Here is an 18,965-nt window from a genome sequence, read left to right as displayed (position 1 = left end):
CAATTGCGGAAATTCCAGTTGAGATGTTACGTCAAACCATGAACAATTTAACGAAGAGACTTCGTGAGTGTTTACGTATTACGAGTGTTTACGAGGAAGTCACCTGGAAAATGTCATCTTTAAAAAATAAAATAAATATAAAAAAAATGTTTCATAAAGTTATTTAATTTTTAAAATTTCCCGTTTCTTTGTATGATTCTGTATATGATGCATTGGTTTTAAGTGAAAATATATAAGTATTTGTGTTATTACTGAGTTAGATTGTTGTTATTTGGACGTTCGCTAGAAAATATAAAAAAAAACCATATACCTTTTAGGTAGATTTCATAAGAGAGCTACCTATTGTATTGGGTACCGTGATTGGACTTTCGGAAAATTTCACATCACCCAGACCCCAAAACCACCGTCAGTCCAAAAGTTTATATATATATATATATATATATATATTTCACTTTCTTGTGAACGTGGTAAATGCCGTAATTTTGCGCCAATCACTCTCAAATTGATACCTAAAATATAATGACTCAAAATCTCGGTCGAATTCGTTAATGGGCAAAATCAGACCATGAGGGTTGGAATGGGGGGGGGGGATTTTTTGAAAAAACGAAATATGGCTATAAATTTCTTAGTAAGTAAAATATCGAATTCGTTTAAAGTTCCTACTATTCTTTGGATAAGGGCCTAAAACTTATACAACTAATGTGTTTTGATATCACCAACCATTGGCCCAGGGGGTGGATAAAATTGGATTTTAAAGACAAAAAAAACTCATACCTCCCTTAACAGGCACAGTATGAGTCGGTTTAAAGTGGTCGTTAGTCCTCTAAACATTACCTAAAACTTTTGTCTGAAACAATTTTTAATATGACCAACCCTTACGGCAAAGGATGACCAAAATGTTGAAGGAATTGTAAGAAGATGGGGGTTGTCATATGCTAAACATATAAAACTTTTTTAACATGCAACCATTGTCGTACTGAGTAAATTTGAAGTTTTTCTTAACTTTTAAGTGGAAATCTTTTTTATCCCTTACTTAGAACCGGTGAAATTTACATCCGCCTTCCGGCATGCGGAAGGGGATTTTTCTCCTCTTTTTACATTCCTGTATAATTGAAAATGGCCCAGCGGGTTAATAATTAGTTTATACGAGGAAAAGTTTTTACTTGTATTAATATTGACGCTTTGGAATGTATTCTGGTCGGAAACATGTCTTAACTTGTCTCACGTCGCAATCAATTTTAAGCCGTTTAATGTTATTTTTGTGTAGAATTTCATTAACCATTCCAACCGTCAATCCGAGATACAATCGTTGATTCGTTTTTTAAATGCAAAAAATAAAAAAAAAAACATTCACTTGGCTTAATTTCATCGACAGCTAGTTGAAACGTATCGAAGAAATTGGGGTGACGAGGAAAATGTGCGGAAATTATATCGCAATCCCTGACCGAACCAAAAAAGTTCAAACAAGGTTTGAACTTTTAATCTGCTCATTATACCTGGGCTCCACGATAACGCGTATCCTCAAAACACTGAAAATAATTTTAAAAAGTTTTGATGAGAGATTTACGACCATCCTCTGCACATTCCGCGATCATTTGTATAAATTAAAGGAATTTATTAACGGAACGTATGCAAACGATGTAGACGTCGATCAAACCGACTGGTTCAAGGAACCGTTCTTCAACGAAGAAATCGTCAAACTTGTGTCCCGTTCTCAGAAATGCTTAGATTTAAAGGTCATTGAAAGGTGAAAAATAGTTTAAGGTATATTTTCAGTGCCAAAAAAAAGAAAAGAAAAAAATTGATTTACTATGTTATAAATTTCAGTTTATGATAAAACTTTTCGTATTTATTAAATTATCTTCGTTACTTTCTTTCTATTTTAATTAGAACAACGAATAATATGCTTTTTTTTTGGTGGGTTGTATTTTGTTCGATTCATAAAAAAAACAGATCCATATAATTATGACACGTGATCAAATTATCTTCAATATAATAAAAAAAATGTTTACTAATGATATGAATATTTAATACTCTTTTTATAGGTAAAAACATACAAGGAAAACTGGTTTGATCACGCGTAACATTTGACAGCAGAGTTTAGATAAGGATAATTTAATGTCTGAAAAAAATATTAAATTCAGAGCTGAAGAAAAAAAGTAAATATTGATAAATAAAAAATAAAGCAGAAAACATTACATAACCAACTGAATCCTTGGTGTATATGTAATTAATTACAATGCAAAAAAACTACATCAATTAAAATTACATTATTTATCTTTCCTGTAAACAACATATTTTATTAAAAATTAATATTTATCACATTTTATTTATTAAGTACTTCCGTGGAAGTTACAACTTTTTCAGATTGTTTATAAAATGTTATTAAATGCATAATTTAAAAAAAATAGAATTACGTAAGTAGTACGTATATTTACTTACGAAGCCACTGAAATAAATGAACCGTTCTGCTAGTATTGCAGATGAGTTATTTTTGGCAACATAATTTGAATTTAAAAATAAAAAATATACACTTTCTAATCATTTTAATTACATATACAATATTATTTCCCTTGGCTAATTACCATATTCAAATTTTATTTGTTAATTTATAATATTTTCATTGATTTTTATTCATGGACTTCTTTCCAAGCGTAAAAGATTTGTTGCTATTGATTTATAATATTGACACATTTTTTATATTTAAATGTAATACATGTGTTCATTCTTTTGTAATATTATACAGTAGAATAAGATATTTTTCTCACGTTTATATAATGGTAAATGTTTTATGAAAACGTTTTTATCTAAGTAAAACTTTTTATATTTTTTCCCTTGAATTTTATTTTATAAAAACCGCTTTATTATAAAAAGATTTATTTTTTTCTTTTTATCTATTTTTCGACATAAATTCAAAGAAAATTGTTGATATATATTTCAACCAGTTTTTCCAGCTTGCTGCTAGATCTGGGTGTGATGTATAGGCAAATGCAATTACTGCTATCGGTTTGCTAGGCCTTCAGCTGTAAATATAAGTCTAAATATAACGCTAAACATGTAGTCCTGAACAGACTCAGGTCGACCACTGCTAAGAAGTGTGGTTAATTGAAACCCAACCACCAAAGAACACCGATATCCACAGTCTTGTATTCAAATCCATATAAAAGCATCTTCCTTTACAAGGACTTGAACCTTAGAACTCTCGACTTAAAAAATCAGCTGATTTTGTGATGGCGAGTTTAACCGCTACACTAACCCGGTCTATTGGTTAGAGAATTGTTGGTAAAAATTTTAATTTAAAGGAATATGGAAATTATTTTTGTCTTTTTTAATGTTGCGAATTTATTAATTTTATTTTTGTATTTAAATTATCTATTTGTATCTTTAATAAGTAAAGCTTATATATTATAACATTTTTTGAAGTTATTTTGTTAAATTATTCATTTAATCACTCTTTAAGCTATAATCTTATGGATTAATACAGCAAATTACTATTTACTTTCAAGGTGAATGTAGTCAAAATAGCTATTAAAGGGGAAACTACAGTGATAGTGTCAAAAATGGGATATCGGAATTTTTGCATATTTTTACGTTTTAAGGTCTTAACTAGTTCATTTAGACAAAAAAAAAAACTTGTATGTGTGTGCGTGGATACGTATAGAAGTATGTAGGTATGCGTGTCACTGTAAAGGAGGCATGTGAAAAAGCAGAAAGAACAAGGAAGTTAGTTGCTACCCTTCTCCCGAACTGCCATGGCCCGAGGCAGCAAACGAGGAAACTACTTGTAAGCGTAGTTTATTTAACGCTACTCTACGGAGCAGTAGTATGGGGGGGGGGCAGTAAAGAAGTACCAAAAGTACAAAGGCATGATGGAGTCCTTACACAGGAGGCGCTGCCTAACAATCACGGCAGCATACAGGACCGTGTCGAAGGATGTGATAAAAGTATTTGCGGGAATCCTTCCGATAGATCTGGTAATCGAAATACGTATAAGATTACGTGAGCTTGGGGCCCTCTCTCCCGCAGACAGAAGAAGATGGACACGCACACTGACGGCGGAGATGGAGAACAAGTGGCAGGAACGGTGGGACGGCAGCACAAAAGGCAGACGGACACAGCGCCTGGTGAGAGATGTAAGATGCTGGCGAGGGAGAGCTCATGGTTCCCTGGATTACCCAATTTATGGCGGGCTATGGGGGATACAGAGCATACCTTCATAAGTACGGCCTCGACGATGAACAGAACTTCCCGGTATGCGAGGAGGAGGAAACGCCATACCACGTGTTCTTCCACTGTCCGAGATACGAAGGACCTAGGACAGAACTACTTGACATACTAGGCAGGGAAGTGATGTTCCAGCTTGAAGAGCTGATGGACATAATGATAGAAAAGAAAGAAACTGGAAGGCGATCACTACGTATTTGAAAATCATGATGAGAGACCTCCAAGCATGGGAGGAATCATAAAACAATAGGCGGTGTCGGAGAATACGGGGGCGGACAGGTTCGCGAATGAGCGACTAGGGGGTCCCCCGTACATGTGGGGGTCGCCTTGACGTGAAAAGGCCCCGGACACTCCGCTCCCGTATCTGATGGCGTGTCCGCAGGGGTACGTATATATCCCTAGTTAGTTTATGATGAAAGTTTGCTGTAATTTTTTTTTTACGTATATATTTGAGTATTTTGCTTTTGATGTATACTGTCTTTCTGATCTCGGGCTAATTCCCTTTTTCTTGGGGCCTTATTGTAGTATGTAGTATTTTGTATCTTCTGCATTCTGTGAGGTTTTGCTGTTCAGCTGCAGAGTTTTTTTTTCTGTCCGATCTATGCATTTTTAGTATTGTTCTGTTGCACTGATCGTGTAATATTAATGAATGTCTCTTTTCAGGCTTTTTTTTTATGTTCTAGCTGTTTTTTTTTTATGATTTTTCTATTTTTATATTGTTGTGAGACTTGTTTTCTTGAGTTTTTCTTGTTTTGTATTTGTATATATTGTGTGACTTTTTTCTTTGTATATAGTTTCATAATCTGTTTTCTGTATCTTGATGTACGGTGACGTATCCTGTTTGCTGTAACTGATGTGTTTCAATTGATTTTCCTATTATGTTGCGATTGCACTATGGCGTATGAGTGTGTGAGTGGGCGTGTAACCCCCCTTCTAGAAGGAATACTTCGTTAGCGGTTCCAGGAAGGGTGGCGGTTTAGTCGGTAGTGCGCAGGTTTACATACGCATATTAATAACATCTTGCGGCACCTGTTGGAGCGGGCCCGACATTGCTTAGGCGTCCGTAAATGCAAAAAAAAAAGTATGTGTGTCGCACTGCTAGTTTTATACTTCAGGATTGACTACACCGATTTTCTTCAAATTTGGCTCAAATATTTCTGTATATGAGCATTGATCATATTACTTTTTTAGAAATTCATTAAAGGAGTGAAAAAATCAATTTCGAAGAGCTATTTTAGACAAGAGCTATTTTCAAGACAGAGCTATTTTAGAGACAATTTTATTAAAGCAAATTTATTACCTACAATGCATGTATAAATAATACAAAAAAAAAAAGAATTTCAAAAAATTCATCACAAATCTTAAAATTTAAGTATATGTTTTTGTTCTTTTGTTCTAGCTCCCTTAAATATTTTTTAAAAATTATTTTGAAGTTATATTTCATACGTAGATCTATCAAGAAATTTCTACAAATTTTTAAATTATAGACCCCGTACTTAAACTGCAGAAAAAGGTTTTTGAAAGTTTTCTTTTTTGTGTTTTAGTTTTTATTGAAGGCGATGTTATATTTAGAAAAAATTCTACTTACGGAAAATTATTAAACTATATATAAATATTAAAAAAAAAGTTTCTTAAAATTTATTCTCCTCTACTAAATATATATATATTTGGTTTTTTGGCGCCAACTCTTTTAATTTTTATTATTAAAACGTTTTTCGTTGTTTCTTTATTACTTAAAGGGCTACTAAAATTAAAGTAGCTTTGGCAGCTATATATTTTATTCGGACACAAAATGAGAAGCAATTTTTTCATTACTTTCATAAAAGTTGTCCTTTATTATAAAAATGTTATACTTTTATCAAGTTATAATTGACTTTCCAGTCTATTATAATGCAATATTTTGCCAGCTTTTTTATGTTGATATTAAAAAAGTTGAATTTATTATGTTTTTTTACATTTTTTTTTTTGTCTTCAGTCATTTGACTGGTTTGATGCAGCTCTCCAAGATTCCCTATCTAGTGCTAGTCGTTTCATTTCAGTATACCCTCTACATCCTACATCCCTAACAATTTGTTTTACATATTCCAAACGTGGCCTGCCTACACAGTTTTTCCCTTCTACGTGTCCTTCCAATATTAAAGCGACTATTCCAGGATGCCTTAGTATGTGGCCTATAAGTCTGTCTCTTCTTTTAACTATATTTTTCCAAATGCTTCTTTCTTCATCTATTTGCCGCAATACCTCCTCATTTGTCACTTTATCCACCCATCTGATTTTTAACATTCTCCTATAGCACCACATTTCAAAAGCTTCTAACCTTTTCTTCTCAGATACTCTGATTGTCCAAGTTTCACTTCCATATAAAGTGACACTCCAAACATACACTTTCAAAAATCTTTTCCTGACATTTAAATTAATTTTTGATGTAAACAACTTATATTTCTTACTGAAGGCTCGTTTAGCTTGTGCTATTCGGCATTTTATATCGCTCCTGCTTCGTCCATCTTTAGTAATTCTACTTCCCAAATAACAAAATTCTTCTACCTCCATAATCTTTTCTCCTCCTATTTTCACATTCAGTGGTCCATCTTTGTTATTTCTACTACATTTCATTACTTTTGTTTTGTTCTTGTTTATTTTCATGCGATAGTTCTTGCGTAGGACTTCATCTATGCCGTTCATTGTTTCTTCTAAATCCTTTTTATTCTCGGCTAGAATTACTATATCATCAGCAAATCGTAGCATCTTTATCTTTTCACCTTGTACTGTTACTCCGAATCTAAATTGTTCTTTAACATCATTAACTGCTAGTTCCATGTAAAGATTAAAAAGTAACGGAGATAGAGAACATCCTTGTCGGACTCCCTTTCTTATTATGGCTTCTTTCTTATGTTCTTCAATTGCTACTGTTGCTGTTTGGTTCCTGTACATGTTAGCAATTGTTCTTCTATCTCTGTATTTGAACCCTAATTTTTTAAAAATGCTGAACATTTTATTCCAGTCTACGTTATCGAATGCCTTTTCTAGGTCTATAAACGCCAAGTATGTTGGTTTGTTTTTCTTTAATCTTCCTTCTACTATTAATCTGAGGCCTAAAATTGCTTCCCTTGTCCCTATACTTTTCCTGAAACCAAATTGGTCTTCTCCTAACACTTCCTCCACTCTCCTCTCAATTCTTCTGTATAGAATTCTAGTTAAGATTTTTGATGCATGACTAGTTAAACTAATTGTTCTGTATTCTTCACACTTATCTGCCCCTGATTTCTTTGGTATCATTACTATAACACTTTTTTTGAAGTCTGACGGAAATTCCCCTTTTTCATAAATATTACACACCAGTTTGTATAATCTATCAATCGCCTCCTCCCCTGCACTGCGCAGTAATTCTACAGGTATTCCGTCTATTCCAGGAGCCTTTCTGCCATTTAAATCTTTTAATGCTCTCTTAAATTCAGATCTCAGTATTGTTTCTCCCATTTCATCCTCCTCAACTTCCTCTTCTTCCATTATAAAACCATTTTCTAATTCATTTCCTCCGTATAACTCTTCAATATATTCCACCCATCTATCGACTTTACCTTTTGTATTATATATAGGTGTACCATCTTTGTTTAACACATTATTAGATTTTAATTTATGTACCCCAAAATTTTCCTTAACTTTCCTGTATGCTCCGTCTATTTTACCAATGTTCATTTCTCTTTCCACTTCTGAACACTTTTCTTTAATCCACTCTTTCGCCAGTTTACACTTCCTGTTTATAGCATTTCTTAATTGCCGATAGTTCCTTTTACTTTCTTCATCACTAGCATTCTTATATTTTCTACGTTCATCCATCAGCTGCAATATATCGTCTGAAACCCAAGGTTTTCTACCAGTTCTCTTTATTCCGCCTAAGTTTGCTTCTGCTGATTTAAGAATTTCCTTTTTAACATTCTCCCATTCTTCTTCTACATTTTCTATCTTATCTTTTTTACTCAGACCTCTTGCGATGTCCTCCTCAAAAATCTTCTTTACCTCCTCTTCCTCAAGCTTCTCTAAATTCCACCGATTCATCTGACACCTTTTCTTCAGGTTTTTAAACCCCAATCTACATTTCATTATCACCAAATTATGGTCGCTATCAATGTCTGCTCCAGGGTAAGTTTTGCAGTCCACGAGTTGATTTCTAAATCTTTGCTTAACCATGATATAATCTATCTGATACCTTGCAGTATCGCCTGGCTTTTTCCAAGTGTATATTCTTCTATTATGATTTTTAAATTGGGTGTTGGCAATTACTAAATTATACATCGTGCAAAACTCTATAAGTCGGTCCCCTCTTTCATTCCTTTTGCCCAGCCCGTATTCACCCACTATATTTCCTTCCCTGCCTTTTCCAATGCTTGCATTCCAATCTCCAACATTTTTACATATATGTCTTTATTATGTTTTTTCTTTAACCGACTTCAAAAAAGGAGGTTATATATTCCACCGGTATATTTTTTAAAATTTTTGTTCGCGCATAACTTTTTTCCTATTAATCCGATTAAAATAAACATTGTTGCAATCGGCGCAGCTGCTTTTCGCAGTGGTAAAAATTTTTTTAGACAGAATACATCGGTTTGAAAATTAAAAAAAAATTTTCGGCGGGTAAGCAGGAACAGAGTAAATCCTGATATGTATGCGTCGCGTTATATGGTCTTCTATAGCGCAGGTAATGTGAGTTTCTGCATAAGATATGTAAGGACCGTTAATAAAATCAACAAACATTGAGCTATCTCGTCTTAAACCTTTCAAACCCAATATACATTACATATAATATACTGCATCGGTAGGGACAGTGAGAATCTTATAATTCTATATACGTGCATCACATTACATGGTCTTGATATCGTCGGTTCCACTTACAAAAAAAAAATCAAATTTACATCTGAAGTGTATACGATATTTTTATTATAAATATTTTATTTTAAAGCAGTATATCGTGTTCTAAATGGATTTGTTTGTAATACATTAGCAAAACTTCATCAAAATATCTGTTCCATACTTTTATTTTATTAGTATTTATAATATTAAAAATAAAAAAAAGACAAGTTTATATATAATCAAATCCTGGTTATTTTAAACTATGAAACCCTGCGTAGTTATTTTAAGTACTAAAACTGAGATAAGAATTTTACTTGTTTTTGTACATAGATCTAGTTTTTGTAACAGTGACATTGATTAGATCTAATTAATAAGGCATCTGATAATTATTTTTAACATTTTTTACTTAAACAGGAGTTAGAAGGATTACTTGGCTTTAATTAGTAATTAGGCGCATTTTTCGTTTAGATGGTAATTTTGTTAATAAAAAAAGGTTTAAAAATCCACTATTGAAAAGCAAAGTGCAAGGGAAATTTTAAATAAACGAAACAAAAAAAAAACAAGGTTGACTAATTATAGGTCGTTTAAATTCTGGTGAAGCAAATTAATGGATTGACTTACGTCATTAAAACTGGTTGATTACATATATAAAGTATTGCTTATAACAAAAGAAAACAGGAATTCAAAGCTTTGCAGCTCATCGTTGCAAGTTCGTAAAAAATTTATACATAGCTTACTTTAATGCTTCTGTCTTTCTTTCTTTTTGAAGTCTTTAATACATGTTATATATTTTTCGAAGTACTTTGGAGCTTTTAATAAATAAAACAGTATCAGATTCTCAGTCCATCAATCTCGTAAATTTATTTCAATGGCTTATAGAGTAAATATACTAGCTACATAATTTAAATTTTTAAAATTATGCTTACAATAACATTTTATAAACAACAGTCTGAAACAGCTGAAATTTCCACGGAGGTATTTAATGAAGATAATAAATAAAGGTAGGGTGGTTTTTTAGTCCTGTTACACAATTATTAATTTCTGGTAATTTTTTTCTAAGAAAGGGAAATTTTGTTTTGTGATACGAAGTTGGTAGCGCTACTCAACCGGTATAGATACGGCAGTGTGAGTTGATTCTCCTTGAGCTGTGTAAACTTTTGTGCCGTTTCCGGTCGTGTTACGAACAGAATGTCTTTTGCCATAAAACAACGAGTTTTTTCACTCTTGAACAATATTTTGCTACGAAATCGTACGCGAGTGTAAAAGAATCATTTCAAATTAAATTTGTTGGTGTTCCTCCGTCAGAAAAAATGTCAATTTCTAGGCTAGCAAACCGATTTCGAGAGACAGGTAGTGTTTGCAAAAGAAAACGTAGCGATCGACCAACTCGCTTGACAGATGACGTTTTAGAGAAAGTGAAAACAAGATTGCTCCATTCTCCACGCAAAAGTTTACGAAAACTTTCTACGCAAGTCGGTTTGTCATATTCAAGGGTTCAGAAAGCCGCTAAAAAATTGAAATTGTATCCGTATCGCGTACGATTAGTCCAAGAGCTTCAGCCTCCAGATTTAAACAAGCGATTGCAATATTGCCGTCGGTTTAGGTCTCTCGTAAACGATAACGGTCCCTAGACCTCACATCTCCTGACAACTTTTTGTGAGGCTATATTGCGGCCTTCAATCCTCAAACAATCCTCACACTCTTGATGAACTTAAAGTCAATATTACACACTTAATCACGAATATTTCCAATACAACTCTTAAAAAGGTTTCTGCTAATATGCTGAAAAGAGTCAGTGCGTGTATAACCGCAAGGGGTAGGCATTTTGAGCATATTCTTTAATAATTATGTAAGTAATAGCTTTTTATTAAATCTCTTTTGTTAGTAAAAAATACATTTTTTTATTCCACCTAAATTTCTCTTTCTTAAATTACATTTAAAATTGGGTAACAGGACTCTGTTGTAAAAATCACTCTGTTGTAAGAACAATTAATCTATACTTTTAAATAAAGAGGATGAGGGTTTTTGTTTGTTCGGGATATACAAAAAAACTAGTCGATCAATTGCAATCAAATTTTTACCCATGTTTCTTGACATAACTGAGAAGGTTTTTAGATAAATTTCATCTTGAAAAATCTCTAAAAATATAAATATACTAGTTCTACCCGCCACGGGTAGTTCTGCTGGCATGGGGTAAGCCCCTAGGCCACGGGAGGCCCCGAGGAGCCACTGAATTGGCTCGGGATTCGCCTGGGATAACTTGAGCTCCTAGGTTCAGGTTCTGGGTAGACGGGCCGGCTAGTTTTTTATAAAATAAGTTGTTTACAGGATAGATAAATAATATAACTTCGCTGTAATTTTTTTGCATCGTAATTACATGTCTATTGAGGATTACAGTTTGATAGGTTGTAATATTTTTATCAACCACTATTTAAATCCTGATGGGCCTGATAGTCGATATGTTAGACATTAATTTTTATAACGTTGTTGTTATTAGTGATTTTAATATCTAAAATATAAAACGGTATAGTAAACATTTAAGTAGTGGGGTCCACTTTTACTCTAAGAAGAAGGGATATTGTTTAATTTTATGGATGATCTTAAAGTAGATCAGTATAATTAACCTGTTGGAGGTTATCCAACCTAGATATCGTTTTATCTAATAATAATGTCGATATTCAGTTAGATTATATGAAATTTATTTCTACTTTAGTGAAATTGCGCTTTGTAATAGTGTTGTTAATTCATTAAACTATAGTAAGGGCGATGATCTTGTTCTACACTCAAATCAAGGAGTAATGTTTATCAGTAATTTGATACAAATGAAGCTGCTTCTGCTTTTAATAATATTCTTTCTTTTTGTATACGAAAGCATATTTCTTTACGTAGATCCGAACCTAAAAAGTTACCTATATGGTTTTCGTTTAGCCTAATTAATTGTCTGAAGAAAAAGCAGTTTATTTACTGAACCAAAAAAAACAGGTCGTCTGGTCTATTATCATAAATTTTCGGAATTGTAGGAAAATGCTAAAATTCTTTATAGAAATGATGTCTTAAAAAGGTCCAGGTTGGCTGAGGGTGACCTCATGAGAAGGCCGAAAAACTTATTCGTAAAATCTGCACTGAAGTACTCTGGTGGAATTCGTCCGCTTAAAGTCGATAATTGGATATTGTTGACGCAGAAGATCTACGTTAAGTATTCGGGAGGCATTTTCAGTCGATTTACAAGCCCTGTCTAGAAGATATTTTGAGAATGGATTTTGGGTGTTTTTCGATGACACTAATGCTGATATTCCGATTATAACGACTGAAGATGTTGAATCTTGTATTCAGACACTGCGTTCTCACACTGCAGCCGGTATTGACAGAGTCCCACCATTTATTTTTAAGGGAGTATCTACCTGTTTAATTACTCTTATTCTACATCGGGTATACAATTTTAGTCTGCGGTCAGCTATTTTCCTAGTTGATTGGAAGTATACGTTTGTTCATCAGTTCCGATATAGGTAACCCTCAGGCTATAAAAAATATTTATATGCAGTTTTATTCTATACTATAACGGAGAATTAGTTTCCATCATTATAAATGATATAATAGAAGTTATTTACAGCTAAATCAGATGATTAGTGTACATAAATTTGAAAAGGTAAATTTCCTACTAGTTATATTAAAATCCGCTTCAACAGTTACCTAACCCACCAGGCTGGTCTAGTGGTTAAATCGTCGTAGCAAGTCAGTTTAAAACTTATCTTTGAAATCGAAGATTTTGAGGTTCAAATCCCTGTAAAAGTTAGCTGCTTTTATACGAATTTGAATACTAGACTGTGGGAACCGGTATACTTTGGTGGTTGGGGTTCAATTAACCAAACATCTTAATAACGATCGGCCTGAGTCTGTAAAAGACTACACCTCATTTACATGTCGTCACATATTACCTGCATCTCATTGCCTTATCGTTCACTATATGAAGAGATTGCAACGAACACATTAGGAATAAACAAAAAAAGTAAAGTAACAGCCACCTGATCTACTCATACTAAATCGATAGTCAAAATCAATCAGATCTATAGTTGCACTTTATAGATTCAGCTCCCTTCTTCAAGATGTTTCCCCCCTCTTTTTTACGAGGTGGAGGAACCCCATTTACGGGCTTCTAGGCAGTGTCGGGCTCGCTAACAGGTTCCGCAAGGTGTTATTAGGTGCTTATGTATACCTGCACACTACCGACTAAACCTCCACCCTGGCTACCCCGTCCTGTTATTGCTAATGAAGTATTTCATCCGGAGAGGGGTAATACGCTCTCACACACAATCATGCACCAGCCATGCACGAGAACAGGAACACAGTACATCATACAACTCTCATCACATACAATATTGCACATCACATACGATCAATCGTCACACACACACACACACACACACACACACACACACACACACACACACACACACATCATGCACTTCAATCACACAAATCATACACACTATTTACCCGAGGCTGCCATCGAGTACACGGGCTTAGTGCATCCAGCCTCATCGCACCCAAGCGATCCTCACACGCACGGGGAATTCCCTAGGCGCTCCGCCGGGGGCCTGTCCGCCCCCTTATCCTCCGACGCCTCATACTCAAGTGGGTCTCTTCCCAGGCGCACAAATCTTCCATTATGCTCCTTGGCAACCCGGCTACAGCCACCCAGTTCTCCTGACTTTCCAACATAATTTGCTGCAGGTCCTCAGGAAGAAATATTTCCTTACGGCCTATAGAATGCATGATATTTCTCCTCGCTTCATCAAAGCGAGGACACTTAAAAAACACATGGAATTCCGTCTCATCTACTTCACACACCGGGCAGCTAGCAATATGATGTTCCCCTTGTATTATATATAAATATATATATATATATTTTTTTTTGTCTTCAGTCATTTGACGGGTTTGATGCAGCTCTCAAAGATTCCCTATCTAGCGCCAGTCACTTCATTTCTGTACACCCCGTACATCCGTAACAATTTTTTTTACATATTCCAAACTGTGTCTGCCTGCACACAATTTGTCCCATCTATCTGTTCCTCTAAAAACAAAGCCACTATTCTAGGATGTCTTAATATGTGGCCTGCAAGTCTGTATTTTCTTTTAACTATATTTTTCCAAATGCTTCTTTCTTCATCTATTTGCCCCAACATTTCTTCATTTGTCACTTTATCCACCCACCTGATTTTTAACATTCTCCTATAGCACTCCATTTCAAAAACTTCTAATCTTTTGTTCATAGGTATTCCGATCGTCCAAGTTTCACTTCCATATAAATCTACGTTCCAAACATATACTTTCAAAATTGTTTTCCTGACGTTTAAATTAATTTTTGATGTAAGAAAATGATATTTTTGACTGAAACCTCGTTTCGCCACTGCTATTCGAAACTATATATCGCTCCTGATTCGTCCATCTTTAGCAATTCTACTTCCCAAATAACAAGATTCTTCTACCTCCGTGATCTTTTCCCTTCCTATTTTCATATTCAGTGGTCCATCAACATTATTTCTATTACATTTCATTACTTTCGTTTTATTCTTGTTTATTCTCATGCGGTAGTTCTTACGTAAGACTTCATCCATGCCATTCATTGTTTCTTCTAAATCTTTTTTACTCTCAGCTAGAATTCTATAACATCAGCAAATCGTACTATCTTTATCTTTTCTCCTTGCACTGTTACTCCGGATCTAAATTATTCTTTAACGTCATTAAATGCTAGTATATTTCCGTATATATATATAAAATATAGAAATATATGAAATTAACAATGGAATATTGTCACTGTGAAAACATTTCACCATTGCATGACGTCGGAAATGAGTTTAATTAAGGTTGCAAGATTTGAGGACACGGTTAAACTATTCTAAGTTACAGAAAAGCATGTAATAGTAAAAAGTCATATTTCCATATCAAAATTCAAATTTTCAAAAATAAATTTACGTACTCTTCGGCTGCATCCTATGAATGACAATGATGTATACGATTAAAACAGTAGTTAAAAAACCTTAACAGTTTTTTTTTTACACAAATTAATATCTACAATTCATTACTTCATAACTATGAAAATAGATGTGTTGAATATTTATGATTGACTTCAAGGACAGAAAGCTCCTAATAATTCCTCTATATTCCGTTTTTTCTGGCTGGCATTCTATATAATAGCTGCCAATGAACGATAATATATTTTTTTGTAGCAGGTAAAAAAAACGTCCCAGGTAAAATGCCTGACTGGAACCCATAACACCGTATAAAAAGCAGGCATCCTACCACTCCGCTCAGGAGATCGGCTTACGAATGTAATCAATTATTTCTTAAGTCACACACCTAAAGCCGTTCCCAGATTAAAAGCTCACGTTATCAGAGATCATATAACTTCTATCACCTTCATATTAAATGTTTTTAAATTCTTTCAATAGTTTTTCCTTTGGTGCTCATTTTTCTTATTTTTTTTTGTGTGGTTAAGCGGAATACATTTGGCGTGATTATTATGGGAGAATTATCTTCCTGATAGGAAAGAAATGAAATATGAAAATTTATAGCACATTATATGAGATTTTAGGCCTAACCGGGATCCAAATGGCCTGATTTATTCACTTTCCGAATGAAGAACGAAGATGCTACAATATAATTTGGTAAAGATAAATTGTAATGTTGATTTTTATTTTTACATTAAAAAGAAATGTTCTACCAATCATTCCCTCCAATTTTAAGAAAAAATTAACTTTAAAATTTTTACGAAAGGTTTTTTTAATAGAATAATTTAACACTGTGGTAGAAGTTTTAATATTATTTTTCTTTTTCTAAAATGTACGTTGCATATATATTTAATTAGTAAACTTATTGTTTAAATATTAAAGAACACAATTAAAAAAATAATGTTTTTAAAAATATATGATTCTTTTGAACTTTCCTTTTTAATAAAAAAAAGAAAACAAATAAACAAGATTCTTAAAACAATAACCTTCAGTGTAATTACATTGTAATTAGTGTATCTACCATCTAAATTACTTTTAAAACATTAATTAACCGATACAAAAATAAATTTTACATACAAATTTGACAGGGTCAACTTGTTTCCCTGTAAGAACACAACGAATCATGTACATAAACGGACAAATTTGTACCATTACAGTGAAAAGGAACTCCTATAAGTACTGTATATATATTAATGCCAATTCGTTTTTTTGTTTTTATTACTTTAAAAAATATTTTTCGTTCTTTATGAACATATTTTAAGGTAATATTACCTTTTTCCTTTTTTTCAAAATTTTATAAAAATGCTAAAAATAATAATGCCAGGAATTAACGATAACCCACTAATTCAATGGTAATTAATAACCGGTTGTATTTACGCATGCAAATCAATATTTAAATAGGTTACATTTCCGTTCCTGTTAACTTAAGGTTATACAATTTTTTTTGCAATCGATTCGGTTTGTAATTATTAATGATATATATCGGTAATGATTAATTACCAATCTAAGAGATATTTTAATAATAATTTTTAGATTTTACTTTTTCAAATTTTAAGTTTATTAATTAAGTCTATGTGATGAAGATAACAATGTTAATACTCTCAATTAAATACTATTATTTTATATATATCTAAAAAAAAAAACGAAAACATTTCAGTGCATACGAATTGAACGATATGCTATTACCAATCCTCTAGAAGATTAGCATCAATAATTAACCTAATTGATTAAGATTTTTTCCCGTTGAATTGATTCCAAAAAAAAGAAAACCGGCAGAAAAAAAATTATCTATAAGACCCATTTTGCTTTTATTTTTTCCTGTAGTAAGGCATGTGAGATTAGATGGAATTTTTTAAACCCAGTGTCCTTAATGACAATCAGCAAGAGGGATTGTGGTGTAGAAATATGTACTATGTGCCAAAATTCTGTGCCTAACTGCCCGGGACTCGAACTCGTCTCAAAAAAAAAAAAAATTGTATTATGTACCTAAAAATTAAGATCATTTCATGGTATCATTGAAAACACGTAATACAAACAGATAAATACAAGCAACAGATTTTATTAATTTGCATCATTTTATTTATACTCGAGAATGGTTCTTTTTCTTTCTTTTTCTATTTAGCCTCTGGACAAACCGTAAGATATTATTACTTCAGAGAATGATATATGAATGTAAGTAAAATGCAGTCTTGTTCAGTCTCAGTTCGACTATTCCTGAGATATGTGGTTAATTGAAACCCAACCACCAAAGAATACCGGTATCCACGTTCTAGTATTCAAATCCGTATAAAAGTAACTGCCTTTACTAGGACTTGAACGCTGAAACTCTCGATTTCCAAATCAGCTGATTTGGGAAGACGCGTTCACCACTAGACCAACCCGGTGGGTTGAATACTTGCCTAATAATATGATAAAAAATCGTTATTTGTTTTCAAAAAACTGGCAGTATAATTATATAATTTTTCATGAATAATTTAGGTGTATTTAGTCGAATAACTTTTTAATTTTCTCCCATTTTTAATTAACTCCTATTTTATTTCATTTAAGAATGGCTGTTTTGAACACTACGAGGTAGTGTTCAATTCTGTAAGTTCACGGCTGCAATGCTGCATACTTTGGTACTACATTCCGTCAATGTTTTTAAATTAATTTATGTATACAAAATATACTGTAATTATGTGCTTTATGTCTATTTATTAACATATAAAGAATAAAAATTACACAAGGAAAATAGAAAATATGAAGAATCATTATAGAATTAAAAATTTTTCTTAATGTTTACTTATTTTAAAATGTAAAATAAGTATAATAATAATAATAATAATAATAATAATAATAATAATATATATATCTATATATATATAGATATATATATATAACGAAAGTATTAAAAATACGAATATTTTAATGCGAGTATTTATTTATTTATATTTTACTTACTGAAAGGCCTTTGATAGATAAAATAAGGTGAAAATAACTTATAACTTTTATTATTGAGTTTTAACAATATCACTGCGTGAATTGAAATGAACAGGTTACTTGTAACTTAAACTAACATCTAACAAATAGTAATTGTTAAGGCAGCTTAACAGTCCAGTATTATTTCTTTTTTAATGATGTGCAGAAAACCAGGTAACCAAGATAGGCTTTATTAGCGTGACGTCAAAATACAAGTGTCAAGTTAGGTTACTTTTTTAATATTCATTTTTTTTTCCTTCGAGTACGAGTAGTCGTATAGAATAAAATTCTCTTAATGGAGGGGGTTAGTATGTTTTGAAGAGGTGGGAGTGAAATTAAATTTTCGCATTGCTTAAAAAAAAACAAACTACACCGGTAATTGTTTGTAATAGTGTTAATATTCATCTATGAATAATATTACTTTAAAAATAGTTGACTTAGTAACAAATAAATAAACTCGTTCTTGATTATTAGAAAAAATAAATAAGACCGGTTCTCCCAATTAAACCTGTTGTCATACTGTTATAAATTAAATTTAATTGAATAGAGCAAGAAGTACTAGCTTCCTAATAGATTTTCTTGAATTTTCGGGAGGAAACGTTTTGAATATTAGAATAACTTTAGACTATATATCATGAAGACTTAACAATCCAATAGTAATTTATTATTATTAGAAATCGGATTATATGCAACATAAAACGCTTGAAATATGCATGAAGAATGCTTAAAGTATGTTTGAAAAGTGTCAAAATATGGAACTGTAAATAATAATTAAAAAATAGTAATTTTTTTTTTATTTCAAAAGCGTCATGCAATTAGTAAGTAGTTGAATAACATATCGATAAATTCGATAATTAACAATTTAACATTTTGTTACTTTTGTAAACGTAAACAATTAGGTACTGTTCCAAATTTTCGGTAGTAATA

At 32.5% G+C, this 18,965-nt stretch overlaps 1 protein-coding gene across 4 annotated transcripts in view; it reads right to left on the bottom strand.

Moving 5' to 3' along the window:
• The window catches only part of LOC142330560 (alpha-tocopherol transfer protein-like), a 75,793-nt gene extending 57,568 nt beyond the window's left edge, over positions 1 to 18,225 (bottom strand). Inside the window, exon 1 of one of the 4 annotated variants that reach the window (XM_075375920.1) lies at positions 18,021 to 18,225. The gene's annotated coding sequence lies outside the window, so the exon portion shown is untranslated. Of the gene's footprint in view, positions 1 to 1,354; positions 1,478 to 18,020 lie in introns of those variants that run through there. The other 3 variants (XM_075375919.1, XM_075375917.1, XM_075375921.1) reach the window with 3 other exon arrangements.
• Between the last annotated feature and the right edge of the window lie 740 nt (positions 18,226 to 18,965).

The sequence above is a fragment of the Lycorma delicatula genome, chromosome 9 (genome assembly GCF_047948215.1).
Source record: "Lycorma delicatula isolate Av1 chromosome 9, ASM4794821v1, whole genome shotgun sequence".
Lineage (NCBI taxonomy): Eukaryota > Metazoa > Arthropoda > Insecta > Hemiptera > Fulgoridae > Lycorma > Lycorma delicatula.
This window is presented reverse-complemented; position numbering and strand designations above follow the sequence as displayed.